This window comes from Sciurus vulgaris (assembly GCF_902686455.1).
Source record: "Sciurus vulgaris genome assembly, chromosome: 15".
Lineage (NCBI taxonomy): Eukaryota > Metazoa > Chordata > Mammalia > Rodentia > Sciuridae > Sciurus > Sciurus vulgaris.
In genome coordinates, this window is record NC_136476.1 from 18253837 (window position 1) to 18278155 (window position 24319).

The following is a 24319-nucleotide window of genomic DNA, read 5'->3' on the forward strand; positions in this document are numbered from 1 at the left end:
TTTGAACTTTGGGCTGTTGCCCTTCCATACCACACTGCTCTCCTGTTGCTTTGCTTCTCTCCATCCTAAGCCACAGGAGGTCAGGAGTTGCATCTCTCTCTCTCCTGTGTCACTGCCTGACACATAATAGACACTCAGTGCAGTTTATGTGAAAGTAAATCTTCCACTTTTAGCTCTTATTAAAATGTGTTCTGTGGTGTTTGGGTCCTAAGGCTGGGTAGGTTCCCATTGATCTGAATGATGCTGCGCCATCTCCTTTTTCTAGAAAGAAAGGAGATGAGGTAAAAGCCTTCTCGGGATTAATCCTTGATTAAAATTCCCTGATTCCCCATCTTAGAATACATTGAAACCTCTCCCTCAATTCTGACCTATCTGGCAGGGGAACAAGAATTTACAGTGTTTCTCACAATAAAAGCTGCATGCCTGGCAACTTGATTTGATTATTCTGGAGCTGGATCCAGGTTGTTCTTATCTACCCAAGAAGAGAGAAAGACACTAGTAAGTTTTTTGGCCACTTTTGAATCAGTGTTATTCCAGCAGAGAGCAAGGGATCATTTTCCCCCATTCTAAGCCTGCCTTTCACACCATACTGCAGAGATTTTATTTCACAGGAAGAATGTTAAGTCTTAAGAATGAAGTTTCTGTTTCTGCACGTTAGTAGGAATTCCTAGTGCTGCCTCGGTCATCTTTGATGATATGCATAATAGAAATAGGCACATATTATTTTTCAGAACTTCTCACCTTTGGCACTCTTGGATTTTGGACTGGATAATTCTCTTGTAGGGGACTGTCCTGTGCATGGTAGGATATGCAGTAGCATCTCTGGCCTTTGCCTACTAGATACCAGTCACACTCCCCTTCACACACACTGTGACAATCAAAAATGTCTCTAGACATTGGCAAATATCATGGAGTGGGAAGCAAAAGAGTCCTAGCCAAGAACTCCTTACACACATGCTTATAGTATATAGAAATAAATACACATAACACAGTCTCATACTCTCATATAACCGTGGACAATTCTGCTTGACTTTCATTTATTACATGAAAGTCACTTGCTTTAGAAATATTTTTCCAGTTTAGGGGTATGATGTCATATGGGCTGTGTATAAAGCCACACCTGAATGGAAAAGGTAGCCTCCCAGGAATGGTCAACAAATCAACCTTCCTTTTCAGAGAAGAAGCACCCCAGGAGGTCAAACAGAAACATGGAAGAAGGCCCTTTCCATCACTAAGTAAGCCTTACAATAAGGGACTGGTCCAGTCTTTGTTCCTTCCTCTTTCACCTCTTTGGGCTCTGAGCATCCTTTGCCACTGCTAGATGGGGGGGACAGATAAAACTGTAAAGACCGAAGGCTTCTGGAAGGTTCAGTTCTTTCCTGCTGGCTCATATCCACCTCCCACAGGCTTCACTGGAAACTAGGGATTGCTTACTACCATCCTAAACCCTTGACCTCATCATTTCTTTCAGTCCTACAATACCTCCAGGTAAATACCATTACAGTCACAGTGGACACCCAAGGAGCCAGGAGCAGAGCAGTGAGTACACATGGCTGTTAAAGGGCAGCCTGGCCCTAGACCACCAACTGTGCTGCCTCAAAAAGAGCTTGGGTATCTGCTCACCAGGAGCCTCAGATGACTACATCAGAAAATATTTATGTAAATGATGTCTATGTCTTTATATGACCTCTTCCATGGCTGGTAGGAAGATGGAGGGCTGGCGATGAAGGATATGGAAAATGACAAACCCCAGGACAGGGAAATAACAACCCCCCCAAAACTGTCTGACCTGGAGGAAGAGGGAGGAAGAAGACAATCATTAATCCTCTCCCAGTAAATCTTTTCCAGTAACAATGGGCCCTGAGGGGAAAAGAACAAACCTTCATCCCTTCCTGGGTTTTATCCCCAGCATCTCCACCAAAAGCAAACATTCATCCCTTTCCAACCACAGTGGATCCTGAATAGAGGAGGTGGATACTGAAACACTGGACCCTGGACTTTTACCCTTTCCCCTGGCTGATGAGTCCTGGAAAGAGAAGAGCAAATAGTGAAGCTCTAGGAAAGAGAGAATCCTGGAGAAAGAGAATAATCTGTGAAGCACCGAGTTCTGAGCTTTCCCCAGAGACAATGAGTTTCGGGCTTTTTACAGCTTCTTTCCTGACTGTCCAGACCAACACATCCTGCTTCAGTCTTCAATAATTAAACCCCTTCATTGTAAACTATAAAACTCAGACTCTCTCTGTAACCGGTGGCCATTTTTCTACCTAGAAAATGAACCCCTCCAGTGCCTGATTGATTGACTCTACTGTGGAATAAAGGAAAGCTTGCTGACCCATTTGAGGTCTGCTTCTATCCAGGTTATTTGTGTTTTCATAATGGTGCCAAAACCACATTGGTTACTTTTGCTTATAGGTGGCAGCAAGGACACACAAGCTCTAGTGGAGGTACCCAGAGACATGGCTGGACGAGGCTGATCCCGGTTACGCTGGTGTGGATGTGATAGAGCGCCTGTGTCTGGCTGGATTTTTATAGCACTGAGGTGGAAGATGTAATTAGTTCTCTTCTATTTCAAATAACAGATTAAGCTGTAAAATTTAAACGTTCAAAGGAAACAGTGATTCATCCTCGGGCTTTGAGGAGGCTCAGGATCATTCATGAAGTTTTTTTTCTCTTGCTGGGTTGTTGGAGTGTGATCACAGGCTGGCTGTGATTAGGAGATTTGAGAGACGAGAAACTCCACACAGCACAGGGGCCCTCTCAGGAAGTCCGAGCAGCTTTCTGTTGCCCTTCCCTAAATGGAAAATGTCTCCGGGTCTCCGCCTCTGACAGATGACTTGGGGGGGCAGTCCTGCCTGGGAGTGCAGAGTGGCCCTGTCACATGTCATATCCCTTACTTTGTGTGGTTGTTAAATGTTTTTGCAAATGAGGCGGTGCTGCTTTTTTGAAAGTTGTAAGGGGAGTTTTCTGGAAAGGGGAGGGAGGCACAGCCAGAACAGGCCACCCCACCTCCACCCAGGGTCTCAACACAAGCCTCCATTGTTTCTGGTCACACCCACAGACTGCAGCACTCTCCCCCAGCTCTAGGGACACAGACTTGAAGGGCCAAGATGGTCAGGTGCAGGGCGGATGGTGAGAAGAGGGGAATCCCCCACATAGTTCAGGTCCTTCCTGTCATTTGAAGAAGCCCTGCCACTTCTGACATACCTGTGCTGTGGTTGGAGTCACCACAGATAGATATGAGAAGATGGGGTCCAAGCCTGGGACTGAAATTAATGAGGAGTGTAGAAAATGAAGGGTTCCAGAGAAGTGGATGTCTGGTCTTGGCAGATGTTCCTGAGCATTTGAAGAGCTGTTCACATCCCTAGCTTTCCCCATCATGGGTGTGACTTTCTCTGTTGGAAACACCCTTCTCTATCTGACACATACCAACTCATTTTTCAGGAGACAGTATTATTTCTTCTACATGGAAATGATTGATCCTTTCTCTATGCTTTACAGAATTTAGTAAATACTTGTCGAATGAACTGGTAATTCCAAACCAGGATCTCCAGTGATCCCTTTTTAAAAACTCAAGCCATACTGAAGTATATAAACCTCTCAATTTTGAGCATTTACTCATCCATCATTCATTCAACAAATATTTGTTGCATACCTCCTTGGCGCTGGCTCTTGTTCCAGTGGCTGGGAATACAGGAAGGAGCAACACAGACAGATTTTCAGCCTAAAACAAAACAAAACAAAAAAACAGAACCAGCATAGGGTGAGGAATCTGCAAACCAAGAGCAAATATAGTGTCGGAAAATAATGCACAGTGAGGAAATATGAAGCAGGGCAGGAGGGCAGTGGGGAGGGGCAAGGTGAGCCTGGGGCTAGCTAGGCCAGGCTGGGCAGGAATATTTGAAGTGAGGTCCCAGTGCATCTGAGAAGCCAGACATGGAGACATCTGGGGGAAGTGGGTCCAGGTGGAGGCCATGGCAGGTGCAAAGGTCCTGATGTGATGATGAACTTCATGTGCTTGAGACACAAGGCAATGCTAGGAGATGAGGTCAGACAGATACCCAAGGGCCAACTCAAGCAAACCTGATTGGCCAGAAGAAGGAATTTTAATTTCATTCTTAATGAGATGCAAAGCCACTGGGCAGGACAGAGACACAATCAGGTATACATTTCAAAGTATTTTCATCACCTTTCATTGCTACATTTATCCAGCATCAATATGTGCTAGGCACTGCCCAGATACCGGGAGTGGCAAATAAAGGCCACTTGTGGGGAACCTGCAGTCTGGCACAGAGACCACAAGGCCAACAGACACTACAGCATGCTGAGTTCACGTGATGGTCAGCAAACTAAAGGACCGAGACCCAGGATATAGGGACCCAGGACATGGCAGGAGGTGGGGAGAGAGGCCTGGGCCGAAAGATTAGACATGGAGCATGCTGGAGTAAGGTGAACCATCAACTGTGACAGATTTGTCCTGGAAATGGGACATCAAAGCTGTTTATCAAGATATTGAGACATAATATAATGTGGAAGAAGTGGGATAAATGTGAACAATGATGTGTTCTTTGGGGGCAGTTTGAGACAGCTGCAAAGAGCTACCCAGGGGGCAGTTGGATAGTTGGGATCGAAGCTCCACTGACAGGTGTGACATAGAGGTACCCCTTTGGGAGCATTAATGGGTAGAGGATGGAGGTGATGGGACTCATGGATCTCTGCAGACCCCCTGCCCGTGAGGACTGCCTGGGCCCTCTCCCCACCCGTACCTGTGCAGCTCAGATCCTTCATGTGGTGCTTCAGGACACATCAGGAGGCTACCAGAGGCAGGCAGGCACCCCGACCCACAGGGGGGTCTTTGAACAAGTGACTTCCAAGATAATAAATGAGTTTAGAATGCTGCCTTGCGGCTCTACTAGTCACCTCCACATTTTAGCCACCTGGAGGCTTTTGCAGATGGATAATCAGTCTTGTTTTCATCTTCCTTCAGAATTAGCATGAGTATTTTCCAGTGCTTCTTTTTCTTGGCCCGTGCTAAATGAGGGGCAACAAAGGACAGTTGCCATTTTTTTCTTAAATACTTGAGGTGCAGTTTTTTCACTAAATTCCCTTTAGAAACATTTCATTTGGGCTGGGAATACAGCTCAGTTGGTAAAGTGTGTGCCTTGCAGGCACAAAGCCCTGGGTTCAATCCCTAACACAAAAAAAAAAAAAAAAAAAAAAAAAATCTCTTTTGACTTTAAAGGGGTTACTGTACTATTATTTTAAAAGAGTTTTTTTTTTGTTTTGTTTTGTTTTTCCCATTTAGGTTACTTCTGCTCTATTTCTGGTTTTGGCTATTGTGAATAATGCTGCTATGAACATTGGTGTATAAGAATTTGAGTCCCGCTTTCATTTCTTTTGGGTATATAGCCCGAAGAAGAACTGTGGAGTCATATGGTCATTATTTTATTTTAATTAATTTCATTAGCAGCTGAATTTCGCCCTCAGTGGCTGCACCAGTGTACATTCCCACTGGTAATGCATGAGGGTTCCAGTTTCTCCACAGCCTTGCCAACCCTCATCATTTTCTGATTCTTAGATAAAAGCCAATTGTGTAGTGATGACTCCTGCCTCTTGCTTCCAAAAATTCTTCCCCTCTTTTGAGCACATATTAGGTATTTACTATACTTATTTTTAAAGTGGTGGGTTGAAATCATGAGTTTCACCTTTGGCAGGTGAGCAACAGCGTCAAGAGCAATGTCAAGAGAACCTTATTGAGCTGCACATTGTCACCTGGGGAGATGGGCCTTTTCTAATTCAGAGACATTGCAGTCGAAAACGAAGACATGCTCTTTGTTTTTAAATATTGCTCTCTGATCACTGTATTAATATTCATAAAGCTCTTGAAAGGAGATTGTCATTTGATATTAAGGCCATTACAGTTGTCACTGGGTTTCAGCGTGTTGCTGCGGAGATTAAATTGCCCCTGCGCTTCCGGCCTCTTCAGATTAACTGCATTAGGGCATGCGTCCATCACTCATTTGCAAACCCGTGCCCCTGATTTGAAGATGTGGTTATCAGAAGTACAGAAGTTAGAATGCTTTGGAAGGAGCTTCTGGGAATCTGAATTTGGGGAGTTGCATTTTGTGTGCACATTAGGGAGATAATGTCTCTGGGAAGAGAACACGGCCACCAGCCAGCAGTCTCTTGCTGTCAGTGAATGCCACCAAACACAATTGACGAGGCTAGACATTGAGGAGAGGTTGTGCTATTTGTTTTCAAAGTAGGTGGCTTGTATTTCTTGACATTCTATCCCAGTGACTTTCACATTAACAAAAACCAGTGGGTGCTGTGGAAATAATCAGTCTTTGGGAAAGCTAAAGACTTGTTCTCTCATACATCTCGGAGAAAGTTGTTCATCTGAGTGTCAGGAACCACAGGACCCAGAGCAGCTGAGCCAGAAGGGTTTGGTTTCTATAGAGTGACCTGAATCATAGGAATCATTTGTGTGTGTATGTGTGTGTGTGTGTGTGTGTGTGTGTGTGTGTGTGTGTATGTGTGTGTGTGTACTGGGAATTGAACCCAGGGGTGCTTTATCACGAACTACATTCCCAGTCCTTTTTATTTTTAGACAGGGTCTCATTAAGTTGCCTACAGCCTCACTAAGTTGCTGAGACTGGCCTCAAACTTGCAATCCTCCTGCCTCCACCTCCCAAGTCAGTGGGATTACAGGCATGTGCCACCTGAATCTGAATGAACAGACAAGACTTTCCAGTAAATCTTAACAAAAATTCAAATCAAGTCATGAATAAATGGGGAAAGATATAAGCCAATATCGTCTCTACCGATAGGAGTCAGGGGAAATAGAAAAGGTAACTAAGTATACTGGGACTATGCGTACCCTGATTTTGTAGCCATGCAACATATAAATATATTAGCCTACCTAGTAAACTTTCCTACTTATGAATTAAAATGAATGTCTTTGTTTTAGAAAATAGAAAGTAGACATTAAATTGGATCTTATTGAGATTGTGCTAGGACTGGGACAACTTTTCACTTGTGATCATTTTAGAAGAAATGTTAGGATGATTTCTCCTTTGCCATTGAGAATAGGGGGGAAATTTAGTAACATTTTTTACAATTTCAAAGTCCATTTTCATGAATGGAAAGAAACAAGTCATTTTAAACTGAAAAGTGACCAGATGAAGAGGGTCACTTTTTTTTTAATTTATTAAAAATGGTATAACCGAAAACATGGAAGATTATATAATTTGAGGTTTTCAGATGTTGCCAAGTTTAGGTCACATTTTACATTTACAGAAAGATGGGCTCATCTGTAAATGTGTGTAGAAAGGTTCAATTCACAGATGAACCTGTTCAGCCATTGGGCAGCCCACATCCAGAGCAAAGCTTAGTTGAAGACTTTTAAGTTTCATAAGGTGACTTTAAATTCTGCTCAAGATTTAGAGAACAGTCATTTCCAAAGAAGCAAGCTTAAATTTGTAAACACCTTTTGGAATTGATAGTGACAGCAAATTTAAAATAATTATTTTCTATGCGTTTAAGTCTATCAGTCCTGTGTATCGATATTCCTTATATCTTAAGTCAGTATTTAAAAAGAACGCTATATTTTTAAGCCCAGAATTCAAATGTACTATTTGGGCAGATTTAGTGTGCCTTATCTGCAGCAGGCCAAGTACACTCTGTGTGTGTTGTGTGTGTGTATATGTGCATGCGTACACATATAGTTCCTTAATCTCCAAAAATTTTGACTGAAGAATGCAAGTAGAATCAACAAAAACTGTGCTATTTTAAAAGCGCCTGTAATATTTACACTATAAGATATAATAAACTAATATTTGATTTGATTTATAGTAGCAATTTGATTTCTTTTTAATGTATGTGGGAAACATCAGTGGGTTTACTTTTGGAGTACACCAAGTTACTCCACCTGCTCCATCTTTGGAAGAATAACAAAATAATTGAGAAAAATTTTCACCTTTCACACGCGCGCACACACACACACACACACACACACATTCACAAACACACACGCGCACACACACAAATCTGTTAGAGATAAAATGTAGCAAAAAATGAATATTGTGTTCATGAGTCACTTTAAAGATCTCCTAGACCTGCAGATGTAAGCTGTAGGACTGGCAGATCCATCTATGTCCCCAAATTGACTACTATCATGATGCCAGTGGACCTCTAGGTTCTGTGGCAGATGTGGATTGCTTTTAATGAACTTTAATGAACTTCCTTTGATGATGTGTTACGATTAGCTTTGTTCTCCACCTGAGATTATTGCTGAACTCAGGCCCTGAGAATCCAGGTTACTTTCCCTCTATGTAAGAGTGATGTCACTTTCATGATAGTGCTAACATGTCCCAAAATAATGTGACTGAAAGCTGATCCTCACACCCAGTCAGTGGAGTGTTTGTTTCTGGTGGTCGGTGAATTGCACCATCATAAAAGCCAGCTGTGCCGTCCATCTTTCCTTCATGACAGCTTTCTCAATGAAGGAAGCACAAGCCTTACTCTAGGTTCTGGAGCAAGCCCTAGTCTCATTATGCTCTGGCACTTCACTTTTTCTCTTAGTATTCTCTATGTGACTTTCAAGAATTTTCTCCAAAACTTGCAAAATTAAAATAACATTATAAGCCGGGAGCGGTGGTACATGCCTGTGATCCCAGAGACTTGAGAGGCTGAGGCAGGAGAATTGCAAGTTCAAAACCAGCCTCAGCAAAAGTGAGACACTAAGCAACTCATGAGACCCTGTCTCTAAATGAAATACAAAAAAGGGCTGGGGATATGGCTCAGTGGTCAAGTGCTCCTGAGTTCAATCCCCAGTACCAAAAAAACAAAAACAAAAAAGCCAACAAAAGAACCTGAGATTTTTGTTGGGTAGTATTTGTAAAGAGCAACTTTATATGTAGTATCCCCCTCATCTGTGGTTTTTCTTTCCACAAGTTCAGTTACTTGCAGTCAACTGTCATCTAATATGTTACTATAATGCAATGAGGAATTAAGACATTTAGAGAGGAAGAGGAAGAATGCGCATTCATATAACTTGTATTACAGTGTATTATTATAATTTTTCCATTTTATTGTTAATTATTGCTAATCTCTTATTGTGCCTAACTTATAAATTTTATCACAGGTATGTATGTAAAGGAAACAAAACTTACTATATTTAAGCTTCAGCGCTATCTGAGGTTTCAGACATCCACTGGGGGGTCTTATAACGTATTCCCTACGTGTAAGGGGTACTAACAATATCTTTTACGTATAGTCTTATATTATTATATTTATTTGCTTCACTTCCTTTTTATGAAAGATCCTTTTTCTGTTTCTGTGTAGTATTGACTTGTACATAAATCTGATTCCTAGGTAGGCAAGTTAATAAATGGAATAATGTGCATTGTTTAATAATAATTGTTATTAATAAGTGCTTATTGATGTACTGTGTCATGTGCTCTATGTATATTTGTCTATGTAATCTTCACAATAGTTTTTATATTCTTCTTTTGGAGATGAGGAAACTGAGGCTTATGAGAGATTAAATAACAAACTCATTGTCAAATAATTAGTGACTAATACAGCAGGGATCCAAATCCAGGTCTTTAGCTGTAGGACCATTGCCCTCAACCACTCAGAATCCCAGAAGGGTCAAGCAAAAAAGTGAAACAGATGTAGATTCTGGCAACTTGGTGGACAAAACCCATGCAGAGTCTCCTGTAACAAAAATAACAAAGAGAAATTTTCATTAAAATATATTTTTTAATGTCATAACAGTTGAGATCAAAAGAAAGGAAATCACGAGGTGAGAGAAAGAAAGTGAAAACTCAAAGGGACCAGATAAGAAAGCTGTAGCTATGGTTTGGGAGTTACTGAATCTGCAACTGGACCCTCTGTCAACTCCTTTGCATGCAGGAATAGTAGATGTGACTAGACCCATGTAAACATGAAGCTAAGACTTAATCCCCATGTAAACTGAGCTCCTCCTCAAGGCCTGTCCCTTTCTCAAAAATGGGACCTGAGGAACTCCAGCCACCAAACTCTCTCCATGTATTGGTAACTGATGTGGGAACTATATCCGCCCTAGTAGTGTCAATGTCTGGGGAGACTGTTAAACTAAAAGGTGAAAAGCCCTTAAACTGATGAAGCATATTGGCTTCTGTCCGTTCTTTTAGAATTACCCCAAACAAATCCACACCGTGATATAACATTTTGAGTTTTAGAACACCAAAGATGAAGCATTTTAAACTCAACCATAAGGGGAGAAAGCAAATAACCAGAGGAGACAAATTGTCATCAAAGGAAAAGCAACTCAATTGGCCGTCCACACCTTTTTGGTAACAATGAAGACCAAAAAAACATTAGAATAATATCTTCAAAATATGAGGAAAAATAATTATCAATCCAGAATTCTACACCCTGTTAAACTATCATTTTAGAGTGATAATGACATGAAATACTCAGTGAAAGAAAAGAAGAAATCTATAATAAAAACAGCAATCTCAGAAATATTATGTCAAGTGAAGGAAATCAAACACAAAAGAGTACTTACTATACAATTCTGTTCTATATAAAATTCAAAAAATAGGTCAAATTAATAGATAGCTGTCTGAAAGTGGGGTTCAAGGGTGAGTATGGATAGAGGGCATGAGAGTACCCTTAGTTGTGATGGAAATCCACCTAGTTGGTATTTGCCAGGGTGTATACATCTGCAAAATCCATTCAGCTAAAACCCAATTGTATATAGTTGAAACCTCCTCCACCAAAAAATAATTTTTAAGGGCGGCTATAATACAGACATTTTAAGTTTGCTTTTTACAATACTCACTGGAGAATTGCTCAAGATTTGTTTCTGGAAGAATGAGATAGAATCCAGAAGATTGGAGTGAGTTTTAATAATGAACAGTGAGTGGGGAAAGTGGTAAATAAGTACTTTCATTTAAACAAGCATTGACTAACAGCAATAATAACGACTTTGAAGAGTGGGGGTTAAAACAAGACGGAATTAAAGCTCTAAATAACAACTATGGACAGTGATAGGTGGTAATTGGCGCTAAAGCATTCTAAGATCCTTATTTTATGGGGGAGGAGGAGTAAAAGTGTTGATTAACTGTAACTCTGAATCAATGTTAAAAATTTAAGGTAGTCACAAAAACAATAGAAACAGAATGTCTAATTTTTGTACCAATTGATTAGGAAGTTAAGAATTAAGAAATTCAATCTTACAGAAAGCAGAAAAGGAGAAAAATTTAAACATCGGAAATGCATGGCAAATAGAGAAAAATCACAGAAGAAATAAGTCCAGTTACATTGGTAACCATAATATAAATCTAATTTGTTAAAGGATAAACATTGAACATCTGTTAGAAGATAGCTTATGCCATTCTTTTTATAAGAGACTTCCAAAACAAAATTACACCAAGCAAGGGGGTAGGAAATTAAAATCCAGGAAGGTCCTTTAAAAAATGAGAACCCATACAACTACATTCGTATCGATCAATTTTACTGAGACTTTTGTCTCACCTCCTTTTTCCATGGTGTTTGAATAATATGGTTCATTCTCATGGTTACAATATTCTAGACTTGGTGTGTATCCTTCTAATTTGTAAATCTCTAGCAATCTTAACCCTTTAAAAATGATTCATTTTGGCCTCCTATTATGTTAGATTTTAGTGTCTCTTTTGCATCTTTTGTTGACCTAGAAATTCTACAGGCAGCTCCATTTTTAGGCTGATGAAACGCAGTGATCCCTGAAGCAATCTGGCAGTCTCCCACAGGTAACCTTCTTCAAGCTTGAAATGATTCCATTTATTACCATGAATCCCTGCCCTTGAGAACATTTTAGTTGAATGTTTGCTAATTTCTTTCCATGCTCTGCCTCTGCACATTGGATATCAGTCTGTCTGCTAAAATCTTTCTTAACATCCCTAAGTTAAGGCTTTGATCACCAAATTATGTATCCCATGGGTGTTTTGGACTGACACAAAAGGAATAAAACAACCTGTCACAGTTGATTTTACAGTATAATTGAAGGGCTAAAGCAACTATTGAGGGTGCATATCATCCTGTCTCTAAGGAATAAATACAGTGAACAGATCTGTGCTTTTCAAAAAATGCTAACTATTTGTCCCTTTGCAAAGAGTAATAAACTATAATTGTATACAGTCACCCTGGACACCAGAATTTTTTGCACGGTGTCTTTGCTGAACTTGTGTAAACTCTTGGTGCTTCTGTCTAGCTTCTCTCTGACTTCCGGTATCTGCCTGGAGACTTTAGTCTTTAATATGTGGACTGAACAAAATGTAAATGCTGTAGCTCACTCTTACTGAGCAAAGAAACCTAGTTCTGGTTTCAGATCCAGATATATTGAGTTGACTTGATAGTTTGCACTCATTATAAAGTGAGGAGGTACACCATTATGATAAAGATAGATCTTTATGTTTGTGTAATTGCTGTATTTTAAGTGTTCCTAGGAGAGATTTCTTCTGCTGTGTGTGAATCCCTACTTGGAGAATTAGCTGATAGTTTTGTGATTTGTACTCAAGTAGCAATTCATGTTGAGCATGAATCTGAAAGGGGCTTGGGTTTTGTTTCTTTCTTTTTTTTTTTCCCCACCTAAGTTCTTGCTTATTTAGGGTTCATTAATTTGAGGCTTAGATTAAAATAGTCACCCAAATCATAGAGAAAATGTTATAGCTAAATGGATAGTAGCCTCATTATATAACTAGCTTATATAATTTTTATTAATAATGCTAAGACCACAATAGATAAATGAGTGGAGGATGTGATAGTTCCCCTAAAGAGAAAATCAGTTGGTCAGTAGGCATTAAAAAAAAAATGCCCAACTCACCAGTTCTCATCAATATGTGAGCTAAAAGAACCATGAAGTATCCTTTTTCATTTTATAAATTCTACTTTAGTAAAGTACTTATGTTATTTCTAGAACTTTATGAAAAAGCATTAAAGATTTTGATTATTAAATGAATAAGTTTATATATATATATATATATATATATATATCTCCAGTGTTTTAACTTTTGTGCCATTTATACTCCTAAGTATGTCAGTATGTAGGGAGAGATGTCTGTCTCTGTGCACATTTGTTTACATTGAGATGATCCATTTTTAAATATTGCCAATGAATGAGCAAACTACTTCTCAATGTGATATAATTATTTCAGGCACTAAATGTATACTTTTGGAGATCTTCTATAACACAGAAAACATGCTTATGAAAAAGACACATGACATTTCATGTATCCCCAGTCCCCACTGCTCACATAGTCAAAGTATAAGAGAATGAAGGGTGTGTGGTGTCCAGCACTACCGGAGTAGATATCAAGTCCTTTGAGTCCCTCTTCATACAATCTAAGGAATGTTTGAAATCTGGGTGAAACAGCCCAGAGGTATAGCTCAGTTCCTTCCATGCATTGGAAACTGAGTGCACAAATGTTGTTAAAAACATGTCCATGGTTAAATCATCCACTACTGTTTAGAAGAAACTTGGACAGTCTCCAAGCAAAATGACTTTCCAATGTTGGAATGTTTTTGTCTGCAGTGCATCACTTGATTTTGAATACTTAAACTATGGGAACCTTGTATTCTTGGGACACATGCAAGACATGGGAATCATCAGTAGTTGTTCAGCTTATTCTCCATGCTACATCTGCAATGAATTCCAAAGAACTGTCTGTGAAGAGAGCTGATCTTCCTGCAGATGTCTTTACTATGGAACCAAGATGAATAGGAAAAGTTTGCACAGACTTATCTTTGAAATCTGAGGACATCACTATGGGTGTTTTTTGAACCTAAAAATAAATGCAATTCTTTGCTATTTTTAAAGCATGTGCCTTATTTGAGAGGCAGTAGCAAAATTTCACAATCAAAAAATTTTATTTTTAGGGTAGAAAAACTTAGAAATAATGAAATGTTTTGACTGGTGTAGCACTGAAGCTGTGATGGAAGTTGTTCTTATGCACATATCAGATAAGTTTTGTTGTTTAATATTTAAGTTCCTTGTAAGTGCTACATTCTAATGGCAACTACTGGAATCTGTTTCTGTGCTGATCTTTTGTAATGGAAATATTGGAGGTTTGTAGTTGTCATGAGTAAGCCAGTTGGACCTATATCTAACTTCAAGTATGGAATATACTAATTGAATAAAGATTTCTTAGGGTAAAGAGAATGAGTGGACTTTGGAACATGACACCTAGGATCCACCTCTGGTTTAATGCCTTTAGTCTGTTTCTTCACCTGAAATGTGGGAATAACAGCACTCCTTTGGCAGAATAGTGAGGACTGAAGAAACTACACGTGATACATGAGAATCAATATATGGTAATTACCATTAATATTTCCATAACATTTTATTAACAATGTACACAGTAGGTTTTTGAATAAGTTGCTTTTTGAATAACTTTACCATTCACCCAAATTGAGCACCATGTACCCTGGGTTAGATTTCTAGTCTGGATGAGGAGTTTTTGCCAGTGACACACACTCTTGCCAACCATGTTATGGTCAGTAGCACAGCCTGGGGAGATGACAGAGGGGGTCCCTCTGTTTCCTGAAACCTGGAAAATAGAGCTCTTTTCAGAAGAGAAACCCATAAGCTTGTCAAGTATTCAGTCCACACTTACATACTCATTAGCACCATGTGAACCAAATATATTTAATTGGATGCTTAATAATTCTGATTCAGACACTTTATAGAGTGTGAGAAAGATATATTCTATTTCTGCCAGGAACTTGAGATATAACATATTAGAACAATCTGTAAAAAAATATCTGTGCTGATAACTTATTCTCAGTTCATTTCTTACACCCATCCAGCCAGGACTTAAATCTCATGAAGAGCAAAACAGTGTCCGCACTGGAAATGACCCAAATGTCCATCAGTAGAGAATAGATGAACAAACTGAAGTATATTTGTGCAACAGGATACTAGTCATCAATAAAAAGAAATTCTGAACCAATAGATGCAAGGTGGGTGAATTTTTAAAACAATATATTGGCATGGTAGTGCACACCTGTAATCCCATTATTCAGGAGGCTGAGGCAGGAGGATGACAGGTTCAAAGCCATCCTCAGCCTCTTAGCGAGATCCTGTCTCAAAATAAAAGTTGCTGGGGATGTGGCTCAGTGGTTAAGTGCCCCTGGGTTCAATCCCTGGTACTAAAACAAACAAACAAAAAACAGTATGTTAGCCTGGCATGGTGGCACACACCTGTAATCCCAGAGGCTGGGGTAGCTGAGGCAGGAGCATTACAAGTTCAAAGCCAGCCTCAGCAACAGTGAGGCACTAAGCAATTCAGTGAGACCCTATCTCTAAATAAAATACAAAATAGGGCTGGGGATGTGACCCTGAGTTCAATGGTGCCCTCCCCCAACAAAAACAGTATGTTGCACCAATGAAGCCCAACACAAAAGAATATTTACTATGGGATTTCATTTTTGTGAAGTTCAAGAACGGGTATATCTAATCTATGATGAAAGAAATGGGAATAGCAGTTACCTATGGGGTAAGGAGGAGGTATTGATTGGGAAGGGGCAAAAATGAGTTTTTTAGGATGAAAGAAAATGTCCCGTATCTTATAGATACAAGAACACATACCCCCCGCCTCTCTCTCTCTCACACACACACACACACACACACACTCATCAAACTGTACAATTAAGATTTGTGCATATGTAGTACGTCTGTGTAGGTTATACCTCCTTTTAAATAGTGTCCAAGGAAGGACACCATTTTGTTTGTGTAGAGTGTATGAGGTGGAGACAGGAAGCGATGAACCCTTAAAATATTGATTTTTCTAGGTTTACATTTTTGTAAGTTCTGGTTCCATGAAAAACAAATCTACTATTGAACTCTGATTTTAAAAGTAAATAAAGCCTGTCAGCATGGCTTCCCAGCTCCTGAATCCATTGGACACCAACTTTTAAAGTCAGTTTTTGCTCTGAAACAGAATAAACAATATAAACAGTTCTCACTACTTAGCAGAGCTCTAGCCCTGGAATGCTAGAAGGCGCATCTGTTTGGAGTTTAGAAGTGACATTGATTTTAAATGTCTCTGGATGCATTGATATTTTAGTTTGGAGAAAAGAACAAGTTGTTTTGCAATTCATCTTCCTGGCTTGGGTTTGTTAAACTCCTCCATGGAAGAAGCAGGGCGATCAATTCCTTAGAGTTGAATATGAGCATGTGTTTGAACTCAATGAAAATTGATTTTCATACATGATATCTTCATTTTAGCATAAAAGTGAGCCATTAGCTGATTACCCTCAGCTAACTCTGTGGCTTGCATTTGCTAAGATTTGAAGAGAAAATACAGTGCATCAAGCCAGGTAGGAAGATATCGTGGTTCAAGCCCAAGTACAAGCACCCAGCTTGAAAGAATGAGGCCACACCAACTGTCCATCCACCGGAGAAGTTCCGCTTTATTCGAGAATATGCACACTTTTATAGAGTGAGAGAAGTCCTCATAGCACAGGGTATGGGTCGGGGGCGTAGGTGAGTGGGGCACAGCTTTGTCGCTAGGGGATTGAGCAGGGCAGTGGAGAGAGATTGGGGGCGGACCGCGCAGGGGGGGTGGGGGGGGTGGGGGGACGTGACACTCTGTAGAAGAAGCAGGATATGCATCATATTGCCGAGGTGTGGTTCCAAGAGACGGGGAGTGGGGCTTTTGGCAGCTGCTTGTGGGGGGTTAGGGCCTATACAGCTCATGAAGATCACCTGGAAGCAAACACTCAAACTCTGGTTTCATATTTTCCCTTAAAAACCTTCACATTTGTTTTTTAAAAAATGATAAAAAAACCTCTTCTATTGAGGTATTCAAAACCTATCTGACACTTTTTCTTAATCTTTCAGCCATGTCACCCCTTCTGCAGGGAAGCCCCACCCCTAACTGTGCTATCCACCCAGAGCTGTGTGACGTTTTTTTCCTTAAAGCCCTGAAGGAGTCCATCTCTGTCTCTAGGCCCTGTGGCTGCTTCCTTTGTCCTGTGCTTCCCATTTCTCTACTTAACAGGACACCATGCCTCATACCGAGTAGGCATGAAAACTTAGGTTAAGGGAAGTCCAGAAGGGACAAATCCTGCCTCTATCTCCATAGCAGAGATCTTTTTTAAAAACGAAATGTTTTAGATTGACCATTTCACGGTACACAAGTTTTGCACTAATAAAGATTTCATGGAACCTTTCAACAGCTTTGTTCCTCTCTGCCTTCAAAACTTCATAACACTCAGTAATTAGGATTTCATTCCAGCAACAAAAAGTTCACCCCGACTTCTTTTGTAACAAAATAGTTAGCAGTCCTTGTAGAGGAAAGGGGGAAAAACTGATCATAAACTTCATGAGCTAAAATAAAAAAGGTAAAGAGATTATATTGTTATTTATTTTAAGTATCATGGTTGAATTATGAGGTCCCTGTCTCTGCTAGGAGCTAAATTGTCAGAGCAGCTATGACCTCATCCCCTGAATCTGTCACCAAGGCCTAATAGCTGGGCAGAGACCTCAAAAGAACCATCGGATCATTTTTCTAACATTTTTTTCTTGTCATAAAAAGGTATGTCTAATGCAATCTGAAGGCAGAACACATCACGATATTTTTCCTCATAACTAAGATTTTAACATTACTTCTGATAAAGTTTTTAAATATTCCCATATGTGTTGCATATTTACTTATGTATGTGTACATATAATTATACCTATAATACATGTAAGTGTATACACATCAATCCAGAATACCCATATATCTCTGAGATGTGCCATAAATGATTTACAGATGTTGGGAGATGGATAAAAACCCTCTTTGCAACTACCTTGGGACCTCTGAACCTGCCATTTGAAATGCTGTTTCCCCCCAGAGAGCTGCACGCTCATCCTCCCATCTCCTGTGTCTTCACCCTTGTTTGGTCTTCAGAGTTCTTTTCAGAACTCATAGTATATATTTGATCACTTGTATTGTAAACTCTTCACTATAAGATAATGGAGGGCAAGCCCCTTGTTTTATTCACTTTACATCCCTAGTGTTTATCCCAGCGCACATATCACAGGAATTCAATGAACATCTGCAAAATGAATGGAAGAATGAATAACTCAAGGTCCAACCCTGATCCAACCCTTTGCCATACATATGAATTCCTTTGCATCATTCTCAGTAAGAACCTCTGTTATGAAATAATTGAAGGGCACTTCTAAAACAATATGGGAACAAACTGAATACATAAAAGGTTAAAATGAAATAAAGGATGACCCAAGTTGAACTGAGAAGAAAAGGAGGAGGAAAAGCATTTCAAAGAAGGGAGGAAGAAGGAATCTGTGTCTGTAGCTGGTGGATAGAAACTGCATCGCTTGTCATGACATTTTAATACCTTTATTTCAGATTCCCTGAGAAATTCATACCTACATAGCACTTCATGCCAAGTATGTTAGTACAGCTTATGATATTACTTAAAAATAAGTGACTAACTGAATAAATTCAGACTACACAAGGACTAATTATGAGACGATACCATGAACCAAAGATTATGTGGCCCAATCTAGAAAACATTGTGCATACCTTATCTAATTGGAGCTCATTTCGTGAGTAAAATGTGATGGATATAACAATTGTTCCCATTTTCTAGATACAGAGACTGAGTCTCAGTCTTTAAATGAAAAGTCTGAAGTATATATGCATACCTGATTCCATCTTTGAAAGCATGTCTCTAGAATCCAGAGCCTGTAGTATATGATAGGAAAACTCATCTTCAATTCTTGCAGCAATCCTTGGAGGTTTAAAAAAGAAAATTAGAAAATTCTATCTCCTATGTCTAAATTTAAGTCTCCTTCGCACATTGTTGACCACCTCAAAGAACTTCTTTCTTTAATTACAAACTTATTTTAGACATATTCTCTCACCTCACCTCCTCTTCTTTAGATGCTACAACTGAATTGACATGAAACTCTTCCAATTTAGATGATTCACTATGCAGTTACCCATTTTCACCACAAGAGGTCACTTACAGGCCAGTGAGGGCAAAACCTCCAAGGGGTTTATAAGAAGTTGTAAAACAACTCAGGGATTAAAATTTATAGACCATGTCATGACTCCTGACAAGGTGTGAAGTGATGACTCATTGGATCAAGGTGGCAGGAAGTGAAATATCTTTGAGTTTGGGGACAACCTTGGATCAAAGGGGAATGAAAGGCAAGAAGACAAAAGGTGCAGAGACCTCTACTGACTCCATTACTGCCGGCAGAATTACATTCTTACCAGGCACTGCTCTAAGACACTTTCAGTGTCCCAGGCACTGAGCTGAGTGTTTGGGGAATGACAGCAAGGGCACAGCCTCTCCTCCCACCACTCCTGGCAGCTAGAGGGGTGATTGACAGCCTGTTTCCACTAATACTCTGCCCTGTGCTTTAAAGAGGAGATTGCAAACTGAGAACCTGGTAATGGGCGGCAGCTGGATTTGCTTGGCTCCTGTGCTATTCTGTAACTGTTACATATTGTTTCCTTTCCAATCTGACTGGCTTCACTCATTGCCATTCCCTGCCCGGCCCCATGGACATCTGAGTTTTCCCCATGGGCTCTCTTTCACCTTGCTGAGGTGAAAACAAGCCCCTTCTTTGCTCTTCCTTTGAGAGGTCTGGTTTCCACCGCCCTGGGCATTTCAGGACTTTGCCATCTTGCTGCCTCAGCAGCTGCTTCTGTAACAAAGACAATGTCAGCTCCCTCTCCTCCAGATGAGATCTGAAGTCAAATGACCTTGTTTGCCTCAAAGAGAAGAACCAAAGGGCTTTGTGGGGAGGAGGGAAGTCGGCAAATTAGCAGGATGTTCTAACTAGGACATCTCTGACTTGGCTGGCCCTGAGGGCATGTATGACCAAATGTCATAGGAACAGGCAGCCTCCAAAAGCACACAACACTGTCCTTTCTCTTCGAGTTTTCTTTCTTTCCCATCATTTCCTTTTTCTTCTTTACTTCTTACCTTCTCCTTACGTCACCCACTGTCGTTCCCATGTTTATGCCTTTCAGGTATTATCCTCTCATTGCTTTCTGCTTCCTCTGGTGGCCCATGCAAAAACCGATGGTGATCGTGGGGCTTAATTCAGCCCTTAGTTGGGACTCATTTGTGTGGTTCCATGTTTTAACTCACGTCGAGCTCACAGGTTGAGGGGTATGATATGCACTGCCCAGTTCATGCCCCATCTCCCACCACGTGAACGACTGCATTTGCCTACGACTGCATTTATTTAATTTACCTGTATGAGCTCTACGCTATTAATCTGTCAGCTGTTCCTGTGCAAGTCAGGAGGTATTACATTGAGCAGCTTACATCAAATGATGACAAACATTCCAGAAGAGCTTGTGGCTTATATCAATCCACTTGTATTAGTTTCTTATTGCTGCTGTAACAAATTACCACAAACTTAGTGATTGAAAACAATAAAAAATTATGATCTTACAGTTCAATAGATCAGAAACTAGTGCAGGTTCCATGGAGCCAAAATCAAGGACTCTCTTCCTTTCTGGAAGCTCTAGGGGGGAATCTGTTTCTTTGCTCACTCAAAATGTTTACAGAATTCAGTTCCTTGAGGTTGTAGGACTGAGGTCCCCATTTCCCACTCGCTGCCAGCGAAGGGCCATTTCCAGTTGTTTGCATTGCTTGGTTTTATGTCCCTCTTCCACCATTTTCAAAGTCTGAAGGCCAAGCCCTCCTTCTGCTTCAGATCTCACCTTTTTCTTTGGTCTCACCACTCTGACACAGCCAAAAAAAAGATTCTCCATTTTAAGGACTCATGATTAGGTTGGGCCCAACCAGATAATCCAGAATAATCCCCTCATCTCAAGATCCATCCCCTTAATCACTACACAACGAAATCCTTTCATGATGTAAGGTAACATCTGCACATGGGGGATAGGGATGGACATCTCTGCGGCCGTTATTCTGCTGAGCACAGTGGTGAACCCAGCTCTTTAGTAGGAATCCTACATAATGGTTGTATTTGAAACCAGATGTGGGATGGGCCACTAAGTAAAGCACTTGATGGGGACAGGGAAATCTTGGATCTCATTTGAGCCCTCTGACCATGAACCTGGGCCAAGGCTGCGCAGAACTTGCTTTACTCATTTGTTTTTCGTTTTTTAGGGTATTGCCAATATGTTCAGCTTTAAAGTATCTTGGAAATTGAAAATTAATAAAATTGATTAACAATCTAGTAATCAGTATTTTCAATTACTGATACAAGAGAGATCAGCTCAATATCCATTCTTCTGTTTCAATTACTGAGAGAAAGTAGGTTTTATTTGGGCTGTTTAGTCAAAACACAGTAGTTAAAAACTCTTGTTTCTAAGTTTTCCTTGCAGGTGGTCATTGTGACATGCTCCTGGTTGAAGACATAAAAATGTAAAACAGTAGATGGGGATTCTAGGAAAACTCTCTGAACAGCTGACTCAGCTGTTACACACCATTTCTTGCCTCTTCCTTGCCCATTGCCTGCCTGCAATGCAGACATGCAGCCAGCACTCAGACTGCTATCTTGAAATTTTAGAGTGAACCCTAAGAATGGAAGATTGGGAGAATGGGAAGAGCCAATTTCTCAACAATATTACAAAACCCCCCTACCAGCCCTGGAGTGCCCATCTTTGGACTTTTACATATGAAAAAAAAAATGTGCATGCAGGTGCAAGTGGGGGGAGTTGACTTTGCTCCTAAGCAGTTGAAATTAATTCCCCACTGGTCTCTGTGCTCTGACAATTGATTTTCATTCCAAAGACTATTATAAGATTCAGAAGTATCTTCTGGAAATAGGAACTAGGCTGTGAAATATAGCCCTTTCTTAATAAATTTAACTCTAGCAAATAATTTCAAGGCAAAAGTAGTTACAAATGTAACTACTTTCTAAAAGTGTCTAACACTTTTAAATTACTGTCACTTTTTCATATGCATTATATCTCATTTTATTATCAGAGTAACTATGAAGCAGGTGAGTCAGACATTGGCATTGCTTTCAATGACAGTTCAGGAAACTGAGGCAGAATGAGATTTGGCTGACTTCCTAGAGACCCTAGGTTTTATCTTTTGACTCTAAGTCAGTTGCTCCTCTCAGAATCCTCTCTTTAAGGTTTACTCCTAGTGTTATATTTTAAAAGATTTTTGTGGTTTACAATGTAAACAAAACAAACTTCTTTTGTCCATCATATGTATTTAACATGGAAAAACTACAAGATTACTTTTCTTAAGAGTTACCTCTCCCACCTCTGATTGAGGAGGTGTTATGGGGCACAATTTAAGAACAGACCGATCACCACTGAGAAGTCCAAATTTGAGAGTCTTTATTACGCTGGCCAGCTGACTGTCTCACATAATGCCCCAAAAGGTGGCTATTGGGAGAACAGCCCCGACCACAGGGTTGTAGGGGTTCTTATACCAAAAATCACATTAATCATAAGTGTCTGTTGCTATGATTCGAAATTACAAACTAATATCATGAGATCATCGACAGAGGGGGAAGTGGGTCAAACTGACCCTTACCTAGGTACAAACTAAAGAATGGTTACTAACATCCACACAATCACCATTCACATGGTACATTGTTTAGCAGCAATAGGAATCAAAAGAGAGCAATTCTTTACTACATAGGAGTTGCCATTATATATTATTAAATATGTCACACCAAGTAACTGATGATGGGCACAGAGGTGGAGTGTTCCCATGGGAGAACTGTTTAGTCATTTCCCTTAGAGTCTGGCCTATAACATTCTCATGGAGTCAGATCTGTCAGCCCATCACAGAGGAAGACCCATCGGAAGATCTCCCAGAAATGAGGATGGTCAGACCCTGGGAATGGAGCTGTGACCCTGGTGGCCAAGAGGCAGCAGCACTATCTGGCCTCTCTAACAACCTCCAGCTCTCTTAGTCCTCCCTAATGAAACCAGGACAGCCTAGACAGAATCCCTAGGAAGAGCAATTCCTAGAGATAAAAAATTGTAGACAGGAAAGGAAACCCACAATGGGAGTGTGGCAGTTAATTCAGAGCGCTAAAGCAGGTAGACTTCTAAATGAGAAAATTTCTCTTCACGCCTGTAATCCCAGCTAATGGGGAGGCTGAGGCTTAGAATGGCAACTTCAAGACCAGCCTGGGCAATTTAGTGGAACCCTCTCCCAAATAAAAAATGAGAGGATCTTTCTCTACTGCTGTCGTGCATGATCTAGTTAGAAAGATTCCAGATTTTCTAAGTCATAAGGATTTACTTATAAGGCAAAATGCTGATATTTATGATGATTGTTTTAGTCAGTTTTTTTACTGCTGGGACTAAAAGATCTGACCAGAACAATTGTAGGGAGGGAAGTTTATTGGAGGTCTCACGGGTTTCAGAGGACTTAATCCAAAAAAGGCCAGCTCCATTCCTTGGGGCTGGAGGTGAGCAGAATATAATGGCAAATGAGTGTGGCTGACACGATGATCAGGAAGCACTTTCCAAGTACAAACTACATACCCCAAAGCCATGCCCCCTGATGCCCCACTCCTCCTACCACACCCCACCTGCCTTCAGTTACTCAATTAATCCCATCAGGCGAATAATTCACTGATTGAGCTAAAATTCTTGTAACCCAATCATTTCGTCTTAGAATCTTCTTGCATTGTCTCACATGTGAGGTTTTGGGGGACACCTCACATTCAAATCATAACAATGATGAATAGAATCAAGGTCAAAAAGTACAAATGACATCCCACATACAAATACGCTCTCATTTTCAGAATGTTTCTTCCATCTGAAGGACTGAAGAATCCTCCGTCTAAATTGTGAACTTTTAAAAGTAAATTCATCTTGTATAATTTCAAAGTTCATAATGCTTTTCAAAGTGTTATGAAAAGTATTCGAAAACTTATAAACTGAAGAATTAAAATAGGAGAGCGTTCCCACTAGCCAAAGCAGAGGTGCCTCTTCAAATGGCCCAAAAGGCAAAAAATTTTCTCCTTTGAAGAGATTTTCACATGGATCTTCCATAATACTTAAAAGCCCAAATACTGAAGATCGTTCACTAGTGAGTTAATTGACTTAAACAAACTATTTTCAAAGTTTCTTGCTTTTAGCATCTACAAGCATTTCAGAGCTAAGCCAAAAATGATTCAGTTGGGCAAATTGTAAAATCATCATCATGAATGCAAGCATGGGGAAGACTTCTTTCACGTACACTGTCATGGTTTGGATATGAGGTGTCCCCAGAAACTCTTGTGTGAATGCAGGAATATTCAGAGGTGAAATGATTGCATTATGAGAGCTGTAATGTAATCAGTCAACCCTAGTTTGAATGGACTGACTGGGTG

At 40.2% G+C, this 24319-nt stretch overlaps 1 protein-coding gene across 1 annotated transcript in view; it reads left to right on the plus strand.

Moving 5' to 3' along the window:
• APBA1 (amyloid beta precursor protein binding family A member 1) overlaps nucleotides 1-24319 on the plus strand; it is a 149094-nt gene that overhangs the window by 29914 nt on the left and 94861 nt on the right.